General features: G+C 36.6%; 3 non-coding genes across 3 annotated transcripts; all 3 read left to right on the top strand.

The window, feature by feature from the left end:
- The first annotated feature begins 1,324 nt into the window (after window positions 1–1,324).
- LOC148601419 (U2 spliceosomal RNA) lies at window positions 1,325–1,517 on the top strand. The gene has a single exon (XR_015917516.1). It is a non-coding gene; the product is annotated as a U2 spliceosomal RNA (small nuclear RNA).
- Window positions 1,518–3,051: 1,534 nt separating this feature from the next.
- LOC148601418 (U2 spliceosomal RNA) lies at window positions 3,052–3,244 on the top strand. The gene has a single exon (XR_015917530.1). It is a non-coding gene; the product is annotated as a U2 spliceosomal RNA (small nuclear RNA).
- Window positions 3,245–4,774: 1,530 nt separating this feature from the next.
- LOC148601417 (U2 spliceosomal RNA) lies at window positions 4,775–4,967 on the top strand. The gene has a single exon (XR_015917529.1). It is a non-coding gene; the product is annotated as a U2 spliceosomal RNA (small nuclear RNA).
- The last annotated feature ends 5,097 nt before the right edge of the window (window positions 4,968–10,064 follow it).

Here is a 10,064-nt window from a genome sequence, read left to right as displayed (position 1 = left end):
ATGCACTGTCGAAAAATGGCGGGAAAACTTTCTTTATATAAGTAGTCGAAAAATATCTGTCATCAATGCTTGAGGATAAATTTAAATAGCTTTTCAAATGCTTTCTAGATGTATTTTAGGCAAAAAAGACCTAATTGAGAAAAATGATGTGCCACTCATAGCCTGATTCTTACAAAGAATGGTCATTAACAACTTTTTTATTCCATTAACTGTTACTAGTATTTTCTTGGTGAATATAAATTTCATTCACAAATTTGTCATTGAGGTAAAACTGAGGATTTACTTTGTGCTTGGTCTGTTACTGAGAATGGTTGACCAGCAGGATTTTCAAGAAATAATGGAACATTCTAGAAACACAACATCACAGCATAATGTGCTACACACCCAGGCTAAAGTTGATGACTTCATCCAAAAGGTTTTGAATGCAAAAACTGTTGATAAGAAAACTGACCAAGATGGACACTTGATGAAGAAATATGATGTTATTCAAGTGCAAGGAAATTGAGAGAAAAAAAACCTCTTCAAGAGAAAAGTTTCCAATGAACATCTACATACACATGGACACTGCATGCAAGCGAGTACCTTTACGGACGGTTTTCGACAGAGCCGCCGAGATTGCCTCCATGCTCGTACACTTTTTCTTCATCTAGCATCCGTAGCCCAGCGGTAAAGACGCTGAGCCAGCATGCCGGAGGTGTTGGGTTCGAGTCCCGGTCGGGGGCTTGAAAAAATTTGAAAGTATCATATTAAATGTAACTTAACTTAACTTGAATTCTAATTGCTAATTGCGAGGTCGGAATGTGTTTTTGATATGTTTTGTTTTTTCTTGGATGCGAAATGCATTGAAACAGCAGGAAAAAAAATCACAGAACCCGGCACCCTGGTCAGAGCTGGACACTGCATGCAAGCGAGGACCTTTACAGACGGTTTTCGACAGAGCCGCCGAGATTGCCTCCATGCTCGTACACTTTTTCTTCCGTCGTATTTAAATAGCCGAGTGACAGAAAAATCGACGATTACAGTACGTTATAGCGACACCTTGATTTAAATGCAATGTCGAATACGTATGTCAAACGTTGTCTCTCCTTTTCTAGCATTGCCTATATGTGTGATAGCAAAACTTTCCCTTTTATAAATTTCAGCAGACTTACCGACTTTCGACGAAATCGACAATGAAGCATAAATGACACCAGACAGTCCAGTGCCGCTAAGTACAGGTTTGAAGGGAAAACGGTTGGAAATTTTGCACAGAAATTGAGAGAAAAAAACCTCTTCAAGAGAGAAGTTTCCAATGAACATCTACGAGAACTTTCTGTAACTCGGCATCGCTTCTCGGCCTTTTGGCTAAGATCAAAGTGTAGTATCTGTTCTTATCAGCTTAATATCTGATACGTGCCCTATGTGGGTACTTCGATATTAAACTGATTTTTGCACCTAGGTGAGATGTTGAGTGCTTGCACCACTCTTGCCACGGGTTGGCCTGGTATTGCAGTACCTCCAGGATCGGCCCACTCTCCCTTTCGGGAGAGAATTAAATTAAATAGAAGACCAGTTTTCCCTTTAAACTGCTACACAGTACACACAGCGGACACGACAGATACATAGGGTAAAAAAATAATTCTCCCGAGGAGGGACAGCAAAAAAAAAAAAAAAAAAAATAAAATAAAATAATAATAGGCCAAAACAAATAAAAAATAATACTAATAAAAACAGGGACCCGACCGACCTGTAAATGAGAATTATTATTTTTATTTTTTTTTATTTTATTTTTTTTATTATTACTTTTTTTATTACTATTTTATTTATTTATTATTTTATATTTCCCCCCCCCCCCCCCCCAAAAAAAAAAAAAAAAAAAAAAAGAAAAAAAAAAGAAAAAGAAAAAAAGAAGTAAAAAAATTAAACTGGCACATCTTTTATATTTTGTGCAGCTTTTCTTTATTCACAGACGGACGAGACCAATAGATAACAGTGCAGACGTACGGAAGTGCAAGACGACGTTATGTCCCCTTACTTATTGTTTCGCAATTTCCCCTATCGACGAGAGTACACATGGGACGTCGCCCGCTGCTAGAAATGTAAGTAAACAAAGCTCATGCCATTTCCCCTGATATTAGGCCGGTAATTTTGTGAGGATCGAGACCTAGGCCGTCCGTGACATGCTAAACACGTTTTGCACGTGGAGCACGATTTTCTTTATTGTGTGACACGACTTTCTTATGAATATTGTCTGAAATCAATATGTAATGGTGACACTGTAAGCGTTTCCTATTATTCCAGTTATTTCCCTTTGAACGCCTTTGTTTTGTTTTGTTTTTTTTTCTTTTGACAAAAATTGAGACGCAGGATTGACACGAAGTTTTAAGGCACATTCTTCATCTAGCATCCGTAGCCCAGCGGTAAAGACGCTGAGCCAGCATGCCGGAGGTGTTGGGTTCGAGTCCCGGTCGGGGGCTTGAAAAAATTTGAAAGTATCATATTAAATGTAACTTAACTTAACTTGAATTCTAATTGCGAGGTCGGAATATGTTTTTGATATGTTTTGTTTTTTCTTGGATGCGAAATGCATTGAAACAGCAGGAAAAAAAAATCACAGAACCCGGCACCCTGGTCAGAGCTGGACACTGCATGCAAGCGAGGACCTTTACAGACGGTTTTCGACAGAGCCGCCGAGATTGCCTCCATGCTCGTACACTTTTTCTTCCGTCGTATTTAAATAGCCGAGTGACAGAAAAATCGACGATTACAGTACGTTATAGCGACACCTTGATTTAAATGCAATGTCGAATACGTATGTCAAACGTTGTCTCTCCTTTTCTAGCATTGCCTATATGTGTGATAGCAAAACTTTCCCTTTTATAAATTTCAGCAGACTTACCGACTTTCGACGAAATCGACAATGAAGCATAAATGACACCAGACAGTCCAGTGCCGCTAAGTACAGGTTTGAAGGGAAAACGGTTGGAAATTTTGCACAGAAATTGAGAGAAAAAAACCTCTTCAAGAGAGAAGTTTCCAATGAACATCTACGAGAACTTTCTGTAACTCGGCATCGCTTCTCGGCCTTTTGGCTAAGATCAAAGTGTAGTATCTGTTCTTATCAGCTTAATATCTGATACGTGCCCTATGTGGGTACTTCGATATTAAACTGATTTTTGCACCTAGGTGAGATGTTGAGTGCTTGCACCACTCTTGCCACGGGTTGGCCTGGTATTGCAGTACCTCCAGGATTGGCCCACTCTCCCTTTCGGGAGAGAATTAAATTAAATAGAAGACCAGTTTTCCCTTTAAACTGCTACACAGTACACACAGCGGACACGACAGATACATAGGGTAAAAAAATAATTCTCCCGAGGAGGGACAGCAAAAAAAAAAAAAAATAAAAAAATAAAATAATAATAGGCCAAAACAAATAAAAAATAATACTAATAAAAACAGGGACCCGACCGACCTGTAAATGAGAATTATTATTTTTATTTTTTTTTATTTTATTTTGTTTATTATTACTTTTTTTATTACTATTTTATTTATTTATTATTTTATATTTGCAACCCCCCCCCCCAAAAAAAAAAAAAAAAAAAAAAAGAAAAAAAAAAGAAAAAGAAAAAAAGAAGTAAAAAAATTAAACTGGCACATCTTTTATATTTTGTGCAGCTTTTCTTTATTCACAGACGGACGAGACCAATAGATAACAGTGCAGACGTACGGAAGTGCAAGACGACGTTATGTCCCCTTACTTATTGTTTCGCAATTTCCCCTATCGACGAGAGTACACATGGGACGTCGCCCGCTGCTAGAAATGTAAGTAAACAAAGCTCATGCCATTTCCCCTGATATTAGGCCGGTAATTTTGTGAGGATCGAGACCTAGGCCGTCCGTGACATGCTAAACACGTTTTGCACGTGGAGCACGATTTTCTTTATTGTGTGACACGACTTTCTTATGAATATTGTCTGAAATCAATATGTAATGGTGACACTGTAAGCGTTTCCTATTATTCCAGTTATTTCCCTTTGAACGCCTTTGTTTTGTTTTGTTTTTTTTTCTTTTGACAAAAATTGAGACGCAGGATTGACACGAAGTTTTAAGGCACATTCTTCATCTAGCATCCGTAGCCCAGCGGTAAAGACACTGAGCCAGCATGCCGGAGGTGTTGGGTTCGAGTCCCGGTCGGGGGCTTGAAAAAATTTGAAAGTATCATATTAAATGTAACTTAACTTAACTTGAATTCTAATTGCGAGGTCGGAATATGTTTTTGATATGTTTTGTTTTTTCTTGGATGCGAAATGCATTGAAACAGCAGGAAAAAAAAATCACAGAACCCGGCACCCTGGTCAGAGCTGGACACTGCATGCAAGCGAGGACCTTTACAGACGGTTTTCGACAGAGCCGCCGAGATTGCCTCCATGCTCGTACACTTTTTCTTCCGTCGTATTTAAATAGCCGAGTGACAGAAAAATCGACGATTACAGTACGTTATAGCGACACCTTGATTTAAATGCAATGTCGAATACGTATGTCAAACGTTGTCTCTCCTTTTCTAGCATTGCCTATATGTGTGATAGCAAAACTTTCCCTTTTATAAATTTCAGCAGACTTACCGACTTTCGACGAAATCGACAATGAAGCATAAATGACACCAGACAGTCCAGTGCCGCTAAGTACAGGTTTGAAGGGAAAACGGTTGGAAATTTTGCACAGAAATTGAGAGAAAAAAACCTCTTCAAGAGAGAAGTTTCCAATGAACATCTACGAGAACTTTCTGTAACTCGGCATCGCTTCTCGGCCTTTTGGCTAAGATCAAAGTGTAGTATCTGTTCTTATCAGCTTAATATCTGATACGTGCCCTATGTGGGTACTTCGATATTAAACTGATTTTTGCACCTAGGTGAGATGTTGAGTGCTTGCACCACTCTTGCCACGGGTTGGCCTGGTATTGCAGTACCTCCAGGATTGGCCCACTCTCCCTTTCGGGAGAGAATTAAATTAAATAGAAGACCAGTTTTCCCTTTAAACTGCTACACAGTACACACAGCGGACACGACAGATACATAGGGTAAAAAAATAATTCTCCCGAGGAGGGACAGCAAAAAAAAAAAAAAAAAATAAAATAAAATAATAATAGGCCAAAACAAATAAAAAATAATACTAATAAAAACAGGGACCCGACCGACCTGTAAATGAGAATTATTATTTTTATTTTTTTTTATTTTATTTTTTTTATTATTACTTTTTTTATTACTATTTTATTTATTTATTATTTTATATTTGCAACCCCCCCCCCCCCAAAAAAAAAAAAAAAAAAAAAAAAAGAAAAAAAAAAGAAAAAGAAAAAAAGAAGTAAAAAAATTAAACTGGCACATCTTTTATATTTTGTGCAGCTTTTCTTTATTCACAGACGGACGAGACCAATAGATAACAGTGCAGACGTACGGAAGTGCAAGACGACGTTATGTCCCCTTACTTATTGTTTCGCAATTTCCCCTATCGACGAGAGTACACATGGGACGTCGCCCGCTGCTAGAAATGTAAGTAAACAAAGCTCATGCCATTTCCCCTGATATTAGGCCGGTAATTTTGTGAGGATCGAGACCTAGGCCGTCCGTGACATGCTAAACACGTTTTGCACGTGGAGCACGATTTTCTTTATTGTGTGACACGACTTTCTTATGAATATTGTCTGAAATCAATATGTAATGGTGACACTGTAAGCGTTTCCTATTATTCCAGTTATTTCCCTTTGAACGCCTTTGTTTTGTTTTGTTTTTTTTTCTTTTGACAAAAATTGAGACGCAGGATTGACACGAAGTTTTAAGGCACATTCTTCATCTAGCATCCGTAGCCCAGCGGTAAAGACGCTGAGCCAGCATGCCGGAGGTGTTGGGTTCGAGTCCCGGTCGGGGGCTTGAAAAAATTTGAAAGTATCATATTAAATGTAACTTAACTTAACTTGAATTCTAATTGCGAGGTCGGAATATGTTTTTGATATGTTTTGTTTTTTCTTGGATGCGAAATGCATTGAAACAGCAGGAAAAAAAAATCACAGAACCCGGCACCCTGGTCAGAGCTGGACACTGCATGCAAGCGAGGACCTTTACAGACGGTTTTCGACAGAGCCGCCGAGATTGCCTCCATGCTCGTACACTTTTTCTTCCGTCGTATTTAAATAGCCGAGTGACAGAAAAATCGACGATTACAGTACGTTATAGCGACACCTTGATTTAAATGCAATGTCGAATACGTATGTCAAACGTTGTCTCTCCTTTTCTAGCATTGCCTATATGTGTGATAGCAAAACTTTCCCTTTTACAAATTTCAGCAGACTTACCGACTTTCGACGAAATCGACAATGAAGCATAAATGACACCAGACAGTCCAGTGCCGCTAAGTACAGGTTTGAAGGGAAAACGGTTGGAAATTTTGCACAGAAATTGAGAGAAAAAAACCTCTTCAAGAGAGAAGTTTCCAATGAACATCTACGAGAACTTTCTGTAACTCGGCATCGCTTCTCGGCCTTTTGGCTATGATCTACGAATTATAGTCAAAGTAGCGAGCTTTCGCTTAATATATAAGTATTTATATTTATTATTAAGTGTAAAGTATGGGCCTTCGTCCGGAAATCGCGAGATGTACCCTGAAGGTTAAGATTAATCAGCCTGTATCCAATAGATCTGAACTGTTGAAACTGTTGAACGATAATTTTGAGGAACTGTCTATTTATACCAGTATTACAGCCGTTTACAAGTGTTCGGACTATAGCCGAGATTGGTATATCACTTTTAAATCGGCCGATACAGTTGACGTTTTTTGCACCAGTGAGGGTCGTAAGGACACACGTGGTGGATTTGAATTTGTGTTTGATCGTTTGGACCGTCGTACGGTCCATATCCGGGTGCATTGGTTTCCAATGCACTACAGTTCCGACCCAGTGAAAACGTATTTGGAGCGTTTTGGAACTGTAAGGAAATTTGACTATGACACTCAACTCTTGGAGAATGGTGTCAACATACAGACAGGGGTTATCTGTGCTGAGATTCTATCTACTGAATCTCAGTACCAGCAGATTCCCTATACTTTTTCAATTGAAGGGAAGAAAGTTTTAGTCACCGTTTTGGGCCGTCCAAGTATGTGCCTAAAATGTAATCAAATAGGCCATAGCAGAGCTAAGTGTCCGCGCAAGGTATCTGAGGGGAGAGGGAGGACTTACGCAGATGCAGCTGCTAATAATACAGACCCTCCTGCAGGCCAAGTGCGGCAGGAGGCGATGGAAGCCTCTGTAGGCCAAGTGCGACAGAGCGCTACTGAGGTCGGTTCTGCAGGCCAAGTGCGGCAGAACCCGACCATTGCTGCTTCTCTTGTAGGCCAAGTGCGGCAAGAGAATAGTGCCACTAGTGAGGAGTGGAATACAGTCCACCCGAGAAGAAAACGGAAAGGTTCTTCTCCGGAAGAGGAGTTAGATGTTAAAGACTCCAGAGTGGTTTATTTCCTGGGCGATCCGCCAGATATGTAACTATATTTACACATATATATATTTCTGTTTACAACCATGGCTTGTATAATGGATTGTGATTGTAATTTAATGTCCCCTGATAAGACTGCCCTTCTGTCCCTGGATTGTTTAGCCTTATGGCGTATTTTTTCAAGTAATTTCTTTACTTGTTTATATATCGTTTTCATTTATAAAGGTTTTCTAGAGTACATTTTTCTTCATTTTATCAATGAACTTTTGTTCATTTATTTTCATTCTAGATTTAGACCTTTAAATGCTCACTTTAGAGTTCATATCCATTCTATTCTATTGTTTCAATTTTATTTCCAAAATCTACTCACTTCAGAGAGATTTTACCCTACTTATTTTGTAGTTATACTTAACGCCTTGTGCGTTTGTATAATTGATTGTAATTTTTTCTTTACACCTTTACTATTAAGGTATGTAATTCTATTGTTTGTCTGTATGTGCATTGTTCTTCAAAGAGTTGTCATAGTCAAATTTTCATTGTTTAGGCATTTAAATTTTTCCGATAAATTTACCTTGATTTATCTTACCTGTAAAATCTTACCTGTAATTAGCGACTTACCTTTAATTAAGTCTTCTAATAATTTATATCTTTTTCTTTGTCTATTATGATGGCTGAAAAAGAAAATATAATCAAAGTTGCCACTTTGAATATTAATGGCATGTTAGATATCAAATGTCAGTATGCTTTACGTGATTTTTGTATGCATAATTGTATTGATATTCTTTTTTTACAAGAAACGCATGTTTCGAATTCAGGTATTAGTAAATCTCTAGATAATTATTTTGACTTCTACAGATGCTTTTGGAACTTCGGTTCTAATAGAAGTAGAGGTACTGCTATTTTTATTTCACATTCTATTAATTTTGTTATTGTTAAATATCATAGAGATTTAGACGGTAGATTTCAATTCATTGATGTGAAGATTGATGGTATTTCTTATAGACTTTTTAATGTATATGCTCCGAATGATGGGTGCGAGCGTAAAGACTTTTTTGATTATATTTATCCTTTTATATTAACGCAAAATGTTAAAATCTTCTCTGGTGACTTTAACTGTATCATAGATAATAAGTTAGATAAGATAGGTGGTAATCCAGAGCGAGGCTCTATAGGTAAAGCTGAATTAAGTTGTATTATACGTGATTTTGACCTAATTGATTTGTATAGAACTTTAAATCCTAACTGTACTAATGTAACTTGGAGAAGTTCTGATATTTCTTGTCGTTTAGATCGTATTTATTTATCGAGGGATTTAAAACCCTTTATTAAACATTGTGAAAATTTACCTTTTTCATTTTCTGATCATGATTGTGTACTCTTGACGATTGTTAATAATAGTGAGGTCAAGAAAGGTCATGGGTATTGGAAACTCAATAATAGTGTCCTGAGTGATAAAGCGTTTTGTACTAGTTTTCGGACATGGTTTTTAGAGTTCATTGACGGTTTAATTATCGATGATGTGAATATATGGGATCATTTTAAAGTTAACATTAAAGAATTTTGTGTTGATTATTGTAAAAAGAAAAATAAAGTGAAATATAGTGTTATTAGAGCTTTAGAGCGTAGATATTTTAATTTATGTAATTTAGAATCTAAGTATCCAAATAATTATTGTGAACAAATTAAAGGTTTAAAAGACGAAATAAGATTGTATTATATAGAGAGTTATAAAGGTAGTCAAATTAGAAGTAAAGCCAAACTGTTAGATAGTTCAGAATCCTGTAGTAAATATTTTTTTGAGAAAGAAGTTTTAAATGGCAAAAAGAAGACTATTTCTGTTATTAAAGATAATGATTTTTCTTATACTAAAAGTGAGGATATTTTGAAGCAGTTTGAAGGTTTTTATGCCAATTTGTTTACGACTGAACCTATAGATAATGATGTAAAAGATTTCTTTATTGATGATTTACCTGTATTAAGTAATGATGATAAAAATATATGTGATGTACCTTTAGAATTAGATGAAATAATTGTGTCACTTAAAGGTATGGATAATAATAAGTCGCCTGGTCCTGATGGGTTGACAAAGGAGTTTTACTTGACATTTATAGATATCTTTGGCCCGTTATTATTAGAATTATACAATTTAATATTTACTGAGAACACTATGTCTGATTCTCAGAAAGTGAGTTATATTTCTTTAATATGTAAAGATACTAGTAAGCATTATGATATGAAGTGTTATAGACCAATTAGTCTAATGAATATTGATGTAAAAATTTTAAGTAAGCTTATTTGTAATAGAATGTCTAAGGTTGTGGATAGTATTATTGGTATAGACCAAACTTGTGCTATTAGGGGGAGGTCTATTTTAGATAATTGTCATTTGCACCGTAATATTGTCGATTATGTGAATCAGAAAAATTTACCGTGTGCTTTTATTTCTTTAGATCAAGAGAAAGCTTTTGATCGAGTTAATCATGACTTTTTGTTTAGTGTATTGGAAAAGTTTAACTTTGGTCCAAATATTATTAAGTGGATCAAGATATTATATAATGATTTGTCTTCTTGTGTATTGGTGAATAATTTTATTTCGCAACCTGT

The sequence above is a fragment of the Perna viridis genome, chromosome 12 (genome assembly GCF_037379345.1).
Source record: "Perna viridis isolate PV_CMFRI_1.1 ecotype Kerala chromosome 12, ASM3737934v1, whole genome shotgun sequence".
Classification (NCBI taxonomy): Eukaryota; Metazoa; Mollusca; class Bivalvia; order Mytilida; family Mytilidae; genus Perna; species Perna viridis.
Note: the sequence above shows the minus strand (reverse complement) of the source record. Positions and strands in the feature narration are given on the sequence as shown.